A 16,372-nucleotide genomic window follows, 5' to 3' on the forward strand; every position below is an offset into this window, starting at 1 on the left:
TAAAAAGCTTGCTGCATGTCTGAATACCCTGTATATAAAATTGCAAATGTTTAGACGTCAATTTTTTTTTTTTTTTAAACTTTGACCCCAATTTTGACCCCCACTCATTAACCTCTATTGTTTTGGGCTAAAATCAAATTAAAAAAGTTTGATCCCTGTCCAAGTAATCTACATCTATAATTTCAACTGTTTAGACTAAAAATTGACAAAGTAGTTTGGTAGAGGGCGCAAAGGTCAAATCGTTGAACTTTGACCCCTTAACAGCTAAATTTCTGTCCGAAAATCGGTCCCAAAGATTTTCCCAAATCTCAGTATCCTGTATATCAAATTTCGAGTCTGTAGATTGAAAATTGAGAGAGTTATTGCGTAGGGAAATGTACACAGACAGACACACAGACACACACACGTTCACTTTCATAGATATATGTGTGTGTATATAAATGTCTCTTCACTTATATTTCAATTTTTTATATATACGAATCATTTAATTTATGAAGCTCAATGTAATTACAGACAAATAAATGACAAAGGTCTTTATTCCAAATTTTAAGATGTTGACCATCTTACAATTTATTCCTTTAAGTATGGTGATATTTATAATTCAACTTACTTAAAAAAAATAAATGGTATGATGATCAACATCTTGAAACTTGGAATATAAACTTTTTCTATTTATTTGTTATATGCTCTGTAACAAAAGTATATATATATATATATATATATATATATATATATATATATATATATACGTGTGTGGATGTGAGAGTATATGTACCCGCTGCCTGCTGTCCACATACGTGTGTGAGAGCGTGCAGCTGTGTATATATGTCGATGTATGTGTTCACGAGTATTGGTATCTGTGTGTGCGCTTGCATGTATGCGTGCAGGTATGTCTGAATGAGTATGCACATATAGACCCGTGTATACGCTTCCTTGGGGGGTATGGGTGTCGATGTGTGTATGTATCTGTGTATGAGCGCATCCATGCTTGCACACATGTACCCAATTTAGCACCTTAAGGAAAATTTGACGTAAACGAGGGCGGCGCGGGTGTCTATGCATGCATGCGCACATATGTGCATATATTTGCCCGCCAGGGCGGAGATGTATGTGTACATGTGAACGTTTCTTTAAGTATATATGTGTGTATGTGCGCAAGTGTGTGGTCGCGCGTGCGGCCGCTAGCTAACCCTCTCCAAACAATTAACAACAAATAAAAACCAAATAAATAAACCGAATCATACCCCCCCCGCCTCCAAACATAAGCGAACACCCAACAGGTCAAGACATACTTATCAAGAAATCATCTCACCAACGAGACGCCAAAAACTTTAACATTAAGACTCGAATTTTAAAGTACCCCCCCTCCTCCTACCCCCCACATATTCCCCTTCCCCTCCATGTATCCCTATGCCCTCAGCCACACCAGAAATGAACTTCCCTGACCCTCCCCCACAAGTTCCTTAAACTCCAAAACTAAAACATTACCGACATACCAAACACCCGCCTCCCACCTTTCTCCCTTGTTCCCTTCCTCTTTTTTGCGCTCTTCTCGCATCCCTCGCCTGAAATCATTTACTCTTTCATCCCATCATAACGAACATTTCTGTAAAAGTCTGAGGAAGCTACAGACGGCCAAAAAAATGGCCTGGTAGCTGAAACAATAATGTAACTTAACAGAAAGATATGGTAATAAAAAATAAAACGTATATATATATATATATGTTGGAACGATTAATCAGAATAAAAATAATGAGAGCTTTTTGGGGAATCGGTATCAGAATTGGTATTGGAATATGAAAAATTTGAGCCTCTTTTCCAATGCTGAAACCGATTCCTTAAATTATCTTTTTTATTTTATTTTGGTTTAAGAAACATCTTCCACTGCTTGTAGTAATAATAAAATAATGAAATCCGACTGTGAAATGAACCTACTTCGTCTCGACAAGGACGCGGTCATCCAACAAGCTAATAACCCCAAGCCGATGTCTCACTAGTAGGAGTTTTAACTTGAAAGGACGATGCCATCCAGCAATGCTAACCAAGCGAGCAACTTATGATAGGATTTTCAGAATGTGAGAGATTGTATATAATAAATTCCACAGCCAAACAACGTTGCAGCCCACAAGAGCCATGACAGTCAAAGAACCGGAAGTCCAAGACTCGAGTTTCGCCCTTATTTGGGCTCATCAGTTAGACACATACGAACTCAGGATACATATATATATATATATATATATATATATATATATATATATATATATATATCTGAGTCATGGACCCCATACAGACATCACATTAATCAGCTGGATGTTTTCCACAAAAGCTGTCTACGCTCCATATGTGGTCTTAGCCTCCGCGATAAGGTATCAAATGCCGAATTATTCGCAAAATGCAAAATATCTGGCATTGAATTATTCCTTATTCAATCGCAACTGCGGTGGGCTGGTCATGTATTGAGGATGCCCGATGACAGAATTCCAAAAATTGCGATGTACAGTCAATTTGAGGGTGGTAAAAGAATTGTCGGACGTCCTTGGCTTAGGTACAAGGACAAGTTGAAGAGTAACTTGTCTGCAGTGAACATACTATACAGGAGTCTTGAAGATGAGGTGAATGACGAAAAGGATGGAGATCAAGGTGTTTTGAAGGTCTCCAGAGGTTTCAATCTGAAAGCTGAAGACAACTGAAAGAAAACAGAGTAAGAGCAAAACAACTACCAGCCGAACCAATATCTGCAGCATTAAATCCACATTCATGTTCTATTTGTGGCCTTGTCTGCAAGTCCCTTGCTGGACTAAAAAGTCATCAGAGGCAAAAGCATAAATGAGTTTTATAAATATGGGTTGTCTGAACCTCATACGTCAAAATCGACGGGAGATCCATCACATATATATATATATATATATATATATATATATATATATATATATATATATATAAAAAGCAGCCTCCTTCAGTCTTGGACAGACTATGGATACCCACGAAGAGTTGACTGCGCATGAGATTTCTGTGGCAGGAGGTGTGCAATCTCTAACCACACCTCTCCTTAGTCGACATAGTTTAATACCAGTGGCAAAAAGTGAAGTACAGGACGACTGGAAACAAATGCCGAGATAAGCGGAGAGCACATACAGCACCTAGAATTCCCAAATGGTCACCCATCTGGTACTAACCAGGCTCAACGTTGCTTAACTTCGGTGATTTGACGAGAACCGGTGCGTCAACGCTATTATGCCGATATATATATATATATATATATATATATATATATATATATATATATATATATATATATATATATATATATATATATATATATATATATATATATATATATATATATATATATATATATATATCATCAGAATGTGCAAGAATATATAATTATTTCCACAGCCCGATAACGTCGCAGCTCACAAAGGCCGTGACAGCCAATAAACCGGAAATCCAAAATTTGAATTCGGAATGTCTAACTGATGAGCCCAAATGAAGGCATAACCCGACTCTTGGACTTCCGATTTGTTGGCTCTCATGGCCCTTGTGAACTGTGGTGTTGTCTAGCTGTGGAAATAATTACATATATATATATTCCACAAACAGACTGTTTTCCTGTATCACAGCTTTTCAGAGCAGCTTTATATATATATATATATATATATATATATATATATATATATATATATATATAGTGTAAAATTTTGTTGAAAATTCAAAGAGTCACGTTTTCTTTTTTTTATAACCTTCGTTTATTTCCTGGATTTTTTTCCATTACAGCTGTTTCATTAGTGGGAAGGCAATTTTTACGATTTATGTGTCCATAAAAATATCCTGTCCCCACCAACTTCTTCAGATGTTTTTCCATTAGATTTTTACAACATATATACACCTATTAAATCAAAATTAACGGTGACTGGGTTTTAAAATAACAATCTAGACGCGTTAAACGAAAACGGTATACATTGAAATTAAAGATATTTCAAAAACAAACTTTTATATATATATATATATATATATATATATATATATATATATATATATATATATATATATATATATATATATTAAGTAATGTGATTGATAATTTAAAATTTATAAAACAAATTATAATTAAATTAAAAATCAGTTTCACAAGAAGGAACAACAACAAAATCAATTATCTGTACGATCGTTTCGGAAAACCGTGTTTTTATTGTGGTAGACATCAAGTTACGGACAATAATTATTACATATAGTTTTTTAATAAACAAGGTCTCCTCATCAGCAAATTTTAAAGGGTTTTTATAAATCTAAAAGACACCATAAATAAACCTAGCATTAAAAGTAATGTATGTTTTTGTTTTATAATCTGCTTTCGATTAACTTCATCTGCTTTTAAAAAGGAAACGATTTTTCAAATGTGATTGACTTTACAAGCTGATTTTTAATTTAATTATAATTTGTTTTTTAAATTTTAAATTATCACATTACTTAATATTGAATTAGCTCTAGGATATTTACCTATCGAGCTTGTTATATATCTAAATTACAACGAGCACTTTTTCTTTCCTGTATTTTAGTGAAACTAGTAATTTCACTGTTACATTAAAATACACTCAGCTCTTTAGACTATTGTTCTAATCTCTTTTAAATATATATATATATATATATATATATATATATATATTGCTGTTTTTTCACCCCCAAACAGTACCACTAAGTCGTGGAACAAAATTTGCAGGGATACTTTGTGGGGAGTTGGGCAATGAGATGTCTGTTCACATTACACTTGAACTTTGCATTTCAATACAGTCAGGGAAGCAGGGACCCGGTCTGGTAGAAAAAAAAAAACTATTCGAGTAGAAGGATTTTCGGTATCTAGGGATTGCTACAGTGTAGGGGTGGGATTTTGCTGCTCGTCTGATTTGTTGGGAGTATTTACTATTCACGTCGAGGGGGTGCTAGTTATTTGAGTTTGTCCGAGCATTTACCATTAAAGTACTTGTAAGTGATGAAACAGAGGCTGGGGTTTGGCCAACAGTGCAGGACCTATTTGATTAGTAACTCTTTTTTTTTTTTAACCATATCTAGGAGTGAGAGACTAGTGGCAGATGTACCGGCCCAGATGTGACAACAATATTCCATGCATAAGTGAACGTCATCAAATCTGTTGCCAAGGTAGCTGGAAAATAATGGGATCTTTCTACTGCTCCAGTAGATATCTCACTGCTAGGTGTGTCAGAAATTTCGTGAAAAATATTGAATAATTCGATCCCCCTGTCTTTCCAAGCTTATAACTCCTCGAAAAATGTAATTCAAGCCCTATTATTTTTTCAATTAAAGGAGCAAGGACCAAGGTTTCATAAAAAAAAACCAAAAACAAACAAACAACGTGTTTTTTTTTAAAGGTTTTAAACTTCGAACTTTACAGGTAAATTTCTAAAAAAAACACTATTTTTTTTGTTTTAAATTTGAATATATTATTTATTGACCTTTTCTCTTCAATTTGTGATATATAACACTTTGGTGAGTAAATTAATTATTTACTTTTTAATAGACACTTGAAAATGGGGGGGGGCGTGAATTAAAAAAAAAAAACGTTTGTCTAAAATATTATATTCGGTTTATTGGAAAGAGCATAAAATTTCACATTGACCCTGAAAATATCGTAAAAATTGAATCAATAGAAACATTTTGATAGATTTTTAAAGTTTAAAAATTGAAAAATATTGAGTTCGTAAAATTCATTACTGTTTTTTAAAAAATAAAAAAAAATTTCTATTACTTTTTATACAACTTTAATGGTTTATTTTGGAAGTATAATCCATAAAGAAAATAAACAACCCACTTTTAAAAGAGAAATTACGAGTTTTTTATATTTTATTTGCAGTTTCGTGTTAGGAGTGTCAAAAATTCCTACAAAAATTCTGATACACCTATCTCACTGCTGATGCAATTCTCTACCTATATAAAACCAAGTACAATCAAGGATGGCGTATTGTTGCCACATTTGGGCAGGAGCTGCTTTGTGGCCTAGTGGAGATGCGATTTTCTCTTCCCTGTAACCTCTTTCTTACAGAAGAGACGTTGTGAGCCTGTCTCTGTTTTATTGTTATTTTCATGGCAAGTGCTCGTCTGAGCTCCAATCTATGGTTCCCTCTCGCCAAAACTTTCACAAAAACACTCGTCTAGCTGAAACCACTATCAATAATTTCCCCCCACTCTTTATCTGTGCCTAAACTTAAACGTAGATTCCATGAATAAAGCTTCTTTCTTAGAAATACACGCCTGTGTCACTTGACACTTAGCCCGACAGGTGAGGGGCCAGGAACCGGCCCAGCACCTGTCGGACTGAGGTACGCCGCCTGGGTAATACCTAGGAGGTCAACCCTCCCAGGCCTTGCCACTGGGCTTTCCGGTGGAGTAAGTTCATTTGCTTACTGCCTGTGGAACTCTCTTCCATTTGCCTGCTTTCCAGCTGACTACAATATTGTTGTCTTCAAGTCCAACGTAAACAAATTCTTGATGAGTCGTCCCTCTTAGGTAATCCAATTTACCAAATTTCCGCTACTAACGATTACTACGATATTGTTCCATTGACTACTGTGCACTCATTAACCCTTATCCTCGAGTGGCCTATGGGGCTTGACTCCTATGTAAAAAAAAAAATTTGAAAAATAGTGGCGTTGTAGAAAAACAGGATGCTTTCAGGTTGAGTAACTTTCTAGTAAGGTAAAAGGAGCCCACCTTCTTTGCAGCAGCCTTGGCAATTGGGGGTAGTTATTTATTTGCTGCCCACCTCGGCAAAATGTGGCACAAGGCCGGATAGGTGGGATCCAGCAGGCTCCCCTAAAAGAAGGGTACTCCTGCAATTGAAAAAAATTGCCTGAGTAACCCCGTCGGCATTCTCCGGTCGGGGCGCCTCAGGCAGTAAGCAATGAACTTACTCCACCGGAAAGCCCAGTGGCAAGGCCTGGGAGGGTGGACCTCCTAGGTATTACCCAGGCGGCGTACCTCAGTCCGACAGGTGCTGGGTCGGTTCCTGGCCTCTCACCTGTCGGGCTGAGTGTCAAGTGACAAATCCTTGATGAGTACTACTACCCTGCCTCCCTGCAGCTGAAGCGTCTAGGAGACCTTTCTATCAGAGGACTAATGGGGGTATGAGACGAATGGATTCGCCAATCGTTTTTATAACCAACGGCTGTGCTAAACAACCAATGAAAACATTTCAAAATTATTATAAAAATTGTCGAATTTTGGATTCAATCAGTTCGCCGTTAACTACGGCACAGACCGCATTTGATTCTTGGCCGCCATCTTGGTTACTGATCTGAACTACGCTGCCATCTTTGTTCAACACAATATCTCAGAACTTAAGAGGTTAACTACGCCACGGACCGCATTTGATTCTTGGCCGCCATCTTGGTTACTGATCTGAACTACGCTGCCATCTTTGTTCAACACAATATCTCAGAACTTAAGAGGTTAACTACGCCACGGACCGCATTTGATTCTTGGCCGCCATCTTGGTTACTGATCTGAACTACGCCGCCATCTTTGTTCAACACAATATCTCAGAACTTAAGAGGTTAACTACGCCACGGACCGCATTTGATTCTTGGCCGCCATCTTGGTTACTGATCTGAACTACGCTGCCATCTTTGTTCAACACAATATCTCAAAACTTAACAAGCACCAATTGGAATACACCCTACTAAAGCCTGATTTGACGTTTCTGAATTTTTGAGATGAGGATTGGACTACTGTTCTCATCTTGAGTGTCATTTTCACAACGTTTCGGTCGATGTAACCTCCGACCTTCTTCAGGTGTATCTTGTTGAATTTCCGAGTTCAACAAGATAAACCTCATCTGGCCACATCTGTGCTGTGTGCATGGAGAAACTCCTGAGATACAACAGACAGCACCCTGGAGTATCTTACAAAAACAAACCCCCTACAGAAGGTGAAGACAAGGTTCTGGTGCACCCACTGTAGAGCGCACCTGTGCGTCAAGGAGGGCTCCACCTGTTGGGCAGACTAACACACAAAGGCTGAATACTGGCAGTAAATGAGAGGCAAAAAATTACTAACACGTTTAAATTTTTTTCACAATTTTGCCCAGGAGGCCAGACACAGGGGCAAATTAAGTTCAGTAGCTCAGGTCTGATATGGTTAAGTTAAACTCAAGTTTGACAATGTCTTTTATATTAAACGGGCCTGGGTGCTTGAACCTGTACTACAAAGGAGGAAAAGAATGTGAAAAAAAAAAAGTGACGTCTTTGCTGTTGTGCCCATCGCCAAACCGGAAGTGACATATGTTTAAATTAAGGCTAGTCAATCGAAAAGAGGTGACGACTTTCGAAAATATTGGCGAAAAAAAGTGACCTCTCCCTTTTTACAAAAAAGTGACCTCTCCTTTTTTACAAAAAAGTGCTCAGTTGAGGGTAATGTATTAATGTTTTTAACCAATTTTTCGACATTTGTCAGCTTCAAAACGGTACCAATCTTGTGAAAATCCGTCGCAAAGTTTTGGTCAGACATACAAACATACATATATATTTAAACAGACAGGTGAGATTTATATTATAGATTGTTAGGTGAAAGTACAGAATAATTAAAAAACACCCTCCTCCCCCCATGTTCAGATTGGCTTTCTAAATAATTACCTTATTATTTCAGCATGGTAACATAAGTGCATAAGTACCTCAATTCCTTCTGATTGCAATCAGGTGTCTCTCAGTTGTCTGTTTCCAATTCACTTTTGGTCTTCATCTTCTTCTTTAGGGGAAGAGGACAATATTAGACCCTCACTGCTGCCATGTCCTCTAATTTCAGAGCTTGGCGGCTAACATATAAGTTTTCATATCGTATCATCACCATATATATATTGTACGTAAAATCAGGAACAAAGAATAGGAAGGGAACAGTCTGTATAAGTGTATGGAAACTTATTTCAGGAAGCACGGAAGAAGGTATGTGTTTCCTGCTGGTGATCCCACCGACAATGTTATCTGTCCTATTTTGTAAAGATCGTCTGTATAAGTGTACATAAAATCAGGAACAAAGAATAGGAAGAGAACAGTCTGTATATGTACGTAAACTTATTTCAGGAAGCACGGAAGAAGGTATGTGTTTCCTGCTGGTGATCCCACCGACAATGTTATCTGTCCTATTGTGTAAAGATCGTCTGTATAAGTGTACATAAAATAAGGAACAAAGAATAGGAAGGGAACGGGTTGACTCAGCACTGCCTACTTCTTCAACTCCAAGACAGATTGCTCAAAACAATTTAGTTCCAACACATTGAGTGCTGAATAGTTTGATGAAATCATTTTATGTTAGATGCAGAAAGTCTCAGTTCTCGGTAAGGACACAGTTTCCGGTGAAGACAACAACACCTTAAAGTCCGGGCTTTCGTAAAGAAAGACAAAGAAGGAAAACCCACTCCTCACAAATTCATTAGTTTGTTACAGAAACAATCGCTTCAAAAATCCACTGATCTTCACACTCAGTAATTTGCTACACACCATCTGCCAAGTAGTCTCCCATCGTCACCGAACGCTAACCAATTTGCATACGGCCAAGTTCTTGCAGCTACGAGATCGCATTTCCAATAAGACCGACTCACCGTAATGGCAGTGTTTCTTCCTTTGGATCAATTACTGCTTTGCATGCCAGACACAAACGAACCCACTTACGTCAAAGTTAGTCTCACTTTTATGTCCACATATATGTCGTTGAAAGTGAGAATGTGTGTGTGGGTGTGTGTGTGTGTGGGTGTGTGTGTGTGTGTGGGTGTGTGGGTGTGTGTGTGTGTGTGTGGATGGGTGTGGGTGTGTGTGTGGATGGGTGTGGATGTGTGTGTGGATGTGTGTGTGTGGGTGTGTGTGTGGATGTGTGTGTGCGCGTCAGAGAGGAAGGACAACTCTCAACCTACATACTCCACAAAGTTTTGATCTACAGACTTGAAATTTGGTATATAGGGTATTCAGACATGTGGAAAGCTGTTTAATCGGTTTACATCCGGAAGAAAGGGCTGCTAAGGGGTCAAAATTCGATCTTTATCTGTTTGTCAACTGTTTTACGACTGCGTGTGTGCGAATCCTTCATTATGTTAAGAATAAGTAGGTTTGAAAACACTCTTTAAAGATACTGGCAAGCTGGCCTAATGGTTATCATACTTGACTCACTGTCTTTAGGTTTTGGTTCGAGTATTTTTTTTATTTAAAAGAAGTGAACTGTTCAGAAAAAAAAACAACATAATACGCACATGCACATGTCTCGGTTTTATTTCTGTTTTTTTTTTTTTAACTAGCAGGGCTACCCAGCGTTGCTCGGGACCGTATAAACAATGAAAAAACCAAAGCAGATATTGAACATATGTTTTATTCTTAGGGGAGAGGAATCTTTCATCTCTATGTATTATTTGTTTTATCTACCCTAGGACTGGTATTGTTCATGTTTTATCCCTAGCATAGGTAATTTACAGCATGTATATGAAATTGTTTTACCTTAGGGAGAAGAGAACAGGTAATATACAACATAATTTGTCTATATTACATCCCTGGCAACTGTTACATTTAATACTGGCCAATGCCGGGTACATCAGCTAGTACATTTCTAAGACTGAGAGAAAGGGAAAGTTATAAAGAGAGAGAGAGAGAGAGAGAGGCAGTTAGTCTCAAATGATGGCAAGGTAATCTTCTATACTAATGAACAGATCACTATAGATTTTGAAACATATATTCTAGGCAACATGGTGGGCAAGGTATTTGTGTGTGGGTGTGTGTGTTAAGGGAGAGGACAATACAAGGTGGAACGATAAATTTGTCGCCCTAAAGAAAACAACACTACAGCTTTATTTAAAAACTTTTATTTAAAACAAAATCAATTCAGGTAACTTGATTATGTAGTAGAGCTGACATCTATTCAATGTAGATGCCTTCAGCCTCCATCACCTCCTTGATACGGGTCTGGAACTAGGACCATGCTTTTTCCACAAGCGCCGGTGGGAGCTCGGTAAATACTCGGTGGATAGTGACAATCAGGCTGGCTTTGGTGTTATGGGAGTTCATATTCGCGATGTTCTCGACGTATGACCAAACGAAGTAGTCAAGTGGGTTCATGTTGAGACAGAAAAGTACAAAGTCGTAGCACTCCTTCTGAAGTAGTCCAGCGGGTTCAGGTCGGGAGAGGAGGGTGACCAGTAAGAGAAGGGTACAAAGTCGTAGCACTCCTTCTGAAGTAGTCCAGCGGGTTCAGGTCGGGAGAGGAGGGTGACCAGTAAGAGAAGGGTACAAAGTCGTAGCACTCCTTCTGAAGTAGTCCAGCGGGTTCAGGTCGGGAGAGGAGGGTGACCAGTAAGAGAAGGGTACAAAGCCATAGCACTCCTTCTGAAGTAGTCCAGCGGGTTCAGGTCGGGAGAGGAGGGTGACCAGTAAGAGAAGGGTACAAAGTCGTAGCACTCCTTCTGAAGTAGTCCAGCGGGTTCAGGTCGGGAGAGGAGGGTGACCAGTAAGAGAAGGGTACAAAGCCATAGCACTCCTTCTGAAGTAGTCCAGCGGGTTCAGGTCGGGAGAGGAGGGTGACCAGTAAGAGAAGGGTACAAAGTCGTAGCACTCCTTCTGAAGTAGTCCAGCGGGTTCAGGTCGGGAGAGGAGGATGACCAGTAAGAGAAGGGTACAAAGTCGTAGCACTCCTTCTGAAGTAGTCCAGCGGGTTCAGGTCGGGAGAGGAGGATGATTAGTAAGAGAAGGGTACAAAGCCATAGCACTCCTTCTGAAGTAGTCCAGCGGGTTCAGGTCGGGAGAGGAGGGTGACCAGTAAGAGAAGGGTACAAAGTCGTAGCACTCCTTCTGAAGTAGTCCAGCGGGTTCAGGTCGGGAGAGGAGGGTGACCAGTAAGAGAAGGGTACAAAGCCATAGCACTCCTTCTGAAGTAGTCCAGCGGGTTCAGGTCGGGAGAGGGGGGTGACCAGTAAGAGAAGGGTACAAAGTCGTAGCACTCCTTCTGAAGTAGTCCAGCGGGTTCAGGTCGGGAGAGGAGGATGACCAGTAAGAGAAGGGTACAAAGTCGTAGCACTCCTTCTGAAGTAGTCCAGCGGGTTCAGGTCGGGAGAGGAGGGTGACCAGTAAGAGAAGGGTACAAAGTCGTAGCACTCCTTCTGAAGTAGTCCAGCGGGTTCAGGTCGGGAGAGGAGGGTGACCAGTAAGAGAAGGGTACAAAGCCATAGCACTCCTTCTGAAGTAGTCCAGCGGGTTCAGGTCGGGAGAGGAGGATGACCAGTAAGAGAAGGGTACAAAGTCGTAGCACTCCTTCTGAAGTAGTCCAGCGGGTTCAGGTCGGGAGAGGAGGGTGACCAGTAAGAGAAAGGTACAAAGTCGTAGCACTCCTTCTGAAGTAGTCCAGCGGGTTCAGGTCGGGAGAGGAGGGTGACCAGTAAGAGAAGGGTACAAAGTCGTAGCACTCCTTCTGAAGTAGTCCAGCGGGTTCAGGTCGGGAGAGGAGGATGACCAGTAAGAGAAGGGTACAAAGCCATAGCACTCCTTCTGAAGTAGTCCAGCGGGTTCAGGTCGGGAGAGGAGGGTGACCAGTAAGAGAAGGGTACAAAGTCGTAGCACTCCTTCTGAAGTAGTCCAGCGGGTTCAGGTTGGGAGAGGAGGATGACCAGTAAGAGAAGGGTACAAAGCCATAGCACTCCTTCTGAAGTAGTCCAGCGGGTTCAGGTCGGGAGAGGAGGGTGACCAATAAGAGAAGGGTACAAAGTCGTAGCACTCCTTCTGAAGTAGTCCAGCGGGTTCAGGTCGGGAGAGGAGGATGACCAGTAAGAGAAGGGTACAAAGCCATAGCACTCTTTCTGAAGTAGTCCAGCGGGTTCAGGTCGGGAGAGGAGGGTGACCAGTAAGAGAAGGGTACAAAGTCGTATCACTCCTTCTGAAGTAGTCCAGCGGGTTCAGGTCGGGAGAGGAGGGTGACCAGTAAGAGAAGGGTACAAAGCCATAGCACTCCTTCTGAAGTAGTCCAGCGGGTTCAGGTCGGGAGAGGAGGGTGACCAGTAAGAGAAGGGTACAAAGCCATAGCACTCCTTCTGAAGTAGTCCAGCGGGTTCAGGTCGGGAGAGGAGGATGACCAGTAAGAGAAGGGTACAAAGTCGTAGCACTCCTTCTGAAGTAGTCCAGCGGGTTCAGGTCGGGAGAGGAGGGTGACCAGTAAGAGAAGGGTACAAAGCCATAGCACTCCTTCTGAAGTAGTCCAGCGGGTTCAGGTCGGGAGAGGAGGGTGACCAGTAAGAGAAGGGTACAAAGCCATAGCACTCCTTCTGAAGTAGTCCAGCGGGTTCAGGTCGGGAGAGGAGGATGACCAGTAAGAGAAGGGTACAAAGTCGTAGCACTCCTTCTGAAGTAGTCCAGCGGGTTCAGGTCGGGAGAGGAGGGTGACCAGTAAGAGAAGGGTACAAAGTCGTAGCACTCCTTCTGAAGTAGTCCAGCGGGTTCAGGTCGGGAGAGGAGGGTGACCAGTAAGAGAAGGGTACAAAGTCGTAGCACTCCTTCTGAAGTAGTCCAGCGGGTTCAGGTCGGGAGAGGAGGGTGACCAGTAAGAGAAGGGTACAAAGTCGTAGCACTCCTTCTGAAGTAGTCCAGCGGGTTCAGGTCGGGAGAGGAGGGTGACTTCTGAAGCAAAGCCTGGGTCTCTTTGGATTTGCGAGTCAGCGCCAAGTCCTGCTGCCATACCCAACGGCCATCTGATTGCACCAGGGGATCACCACGCTCTTCAGCACATCCAGGTAAACTTTAGTGTTGTCTTTCAAGCCGACTTCGAAGATGTGAGGTGGCATGATGTGTCTCTCTCTTGAAACCGCACCAAATACCATAACTGTGGCCAGAATCTTCATCACCCTGGGCATGTCCCTGTTATTCGTGGAAATCCTGTGTAGCATTTTAGGGGGCTGGCAATGGTCCTGTTGTCATAACTTGGCTCGGTAGAGAGCATGAGTTGTACAGCGGCGCATCTCCAATCTCGTTCATTAAACATTGTGTCACTTTCAGACATGATAGAAGGCTCCTATCGCTCTTGGTATCAGTACACAGCTGGCCAACTAGTAGATGGTCTGCAACAAAAAAAGAAAACCGGTTTTTCATCAAACAGAAATGGAATCATGCTGTCTTTTCTAGAGTTACAATTTTATCATTCCACCTTGTACTACAATTTTTTTTATGTAAATCGCTCCACACAAAGCATGAAGCCACTTGATGTAATGAGTTTAAAAAGGTTAAATCCTGTCGTCTTTTCTAGGGTGACAAGTTTATCATTCTGACCCGCATATTCTAAGCAACATGGCGAGTAATATATCTGTCTGTGTGTGTGTGTTAAGAGAGAGGATAATATAACATCCTCACTACTGACATGTCCTTTATTTTACCTATTGTATTGATAACATTGATAAATTTTATTGTTCCACCTATTACTACAATTTTTTTATGTAAATCGCTCCAGACAAAGCATGAAGCCACTTGATGTAATGAGTTTAAAAAAAGGTTAAAAAACAGCCAACACTAAGTGTTAAATGGATAGATTCTCACCCCAAAATAACAATTTTTTCCCCTTTGCCAGAAAGAACGGTATAATAAAAAAAAAAAAATGAATATTTAAACATTATCAATAGCATTGAAAATTATTTTATTAGTCCAACACTGTATATTTTGTTTGAATTATATATTGGCATTAAAAACAATTTAATATTTTAGGATTTTTTTTTTATCGAATTCATTCCAGACAAAACATGAAGCCACTTGATGTAAGGAACTAAAAAAAATATTAATTTTAAATAAAAAGCTAGTCAACGATAAGTGTTAGATGAATAGATTCTGACCCAGAAAATAGCAATTCTTCTCCCTTTGTCATAAATTTTGTTCATTGAATCTGAGGACTAAAGGACAAAATATGTCGAACCCCCGAACCCTAAGGCTGGGTGAGTTCTATTGAATCTTCAGGAGAGAAGTTGGGGGTGACAGGTCTGTTCCATGTGGAGTTTTTTTTTTTATAAAGGAGTCACCACTTATCAAGGCCTGGAGGCCAATCGAGGATAAAGGTTAATTAGTGTACAGTAGTCAATGGGAAAATGTTGTAGTAATCGTTAGTAGTGGAAATTTGTAAATTGGATTATTTAAGGGGACGGCTCATCAAAATTTGTTTATATTGGACTTGAAGACAACCAAATTTCAGGTTCAGACCTTTCCCTCTAATATTAATGTATACTATAGTGGATCCAATAGAAATTGAACTGAAACATAAGGTACTACTGTGATAGGGGCCAGATTTATAGATCCTTTAATTTACCTATTGTACGGATAACATTGATAAATTTTGGGAGGAGGAAGGCTTTTCTCGGGGAGGGCGCTCGGTCGGGTCACTCCTTCTTAAAACTTTTTATATACTGTCTAAATAATAATATCTACGAGTTAAGAACAGGGGTCGCGTCTATCTTTAATTTGTCCAACTCATACGCACTATTTTTGAGATTTTTTTTCGATTGCCGCATCTCTGTTTCGCTTTACAGTATAAAAAAGAGAAACTGATTTCCATATCAGCAGTTCCGTGGCAAACGTTTGGTCAATGTCGGTTTTCACCGTCATATCAGACAATTGCTTTCATTTAACCTTTGCGTTAACCTGTTAGGGTTCAAGCCTACCGACCAAAACTTTTTTCTCCCCCAACACACAGACCTACAAGCACCCAGGCAACATCAGGTACCCCTGCTAGTCTATATATATAAAAGCGAAAATGTGTGTATGTATGTTTGTATGTGTGTTTGTGTGTCCGCTAAAAACTTTTGACAGACGCAACGAAAATTCACAAACTTGGTATCATATTGAAGTTCCATCCTTCACTCAAAAAATATCGAAAAATTGGCCAAAAACGTTCATTTTTTCACCCCAAAATCGACAATTTTCGACGGGGGGGGGTCAACAAAAACGGTTGTCTCGTGAGAACGACCGGTTCTATGCATGCGTCAGATGACGTCATGACCTGATTTACTTTAAATGCTTGAAAAACTGACTAAATTTCATGTACGTCGCGTTAGCTCAGTTGGTTAGTGCGTTGGTTTGTTATCTGAACGTTTTGGGTTCGAATCGTGGTGTGAGATGTCTTTTTTTTTCGATTTTTTAAATTAAAATATTGAACCAGTGTTATTTAAGCCATTTTTCACGTAACGTTCGTTTTTCTGTTTTTTTGTTTTTTTACTTAGCTTATCCACCCTCGACCACACACCCCAAAACACCCAGGTACCGATTTTTTAAATTTTAATATCGAAACAGGCTTATATAAGCCATTTTTCATGTGTTTATTTTTCTGTTTTCTTTTTTGTCTTTTCAATTTTTACATTTAACATCAT

Source organism: Euprymna scolopes, chromosome 46 (genome assembly GCF_053919585.1).
Source record: "Euprymna scolopes isolate OS-2025 chromosome 46, ASM5391958v1, whole genome shotgun sequence".
Taxonomy (NCBI): Eukaryota; Metazoa; Mollusca; class Cephalopoda; order Sepiida; family Sepiolidae; genus Euprymna; species Euprymna scolopes.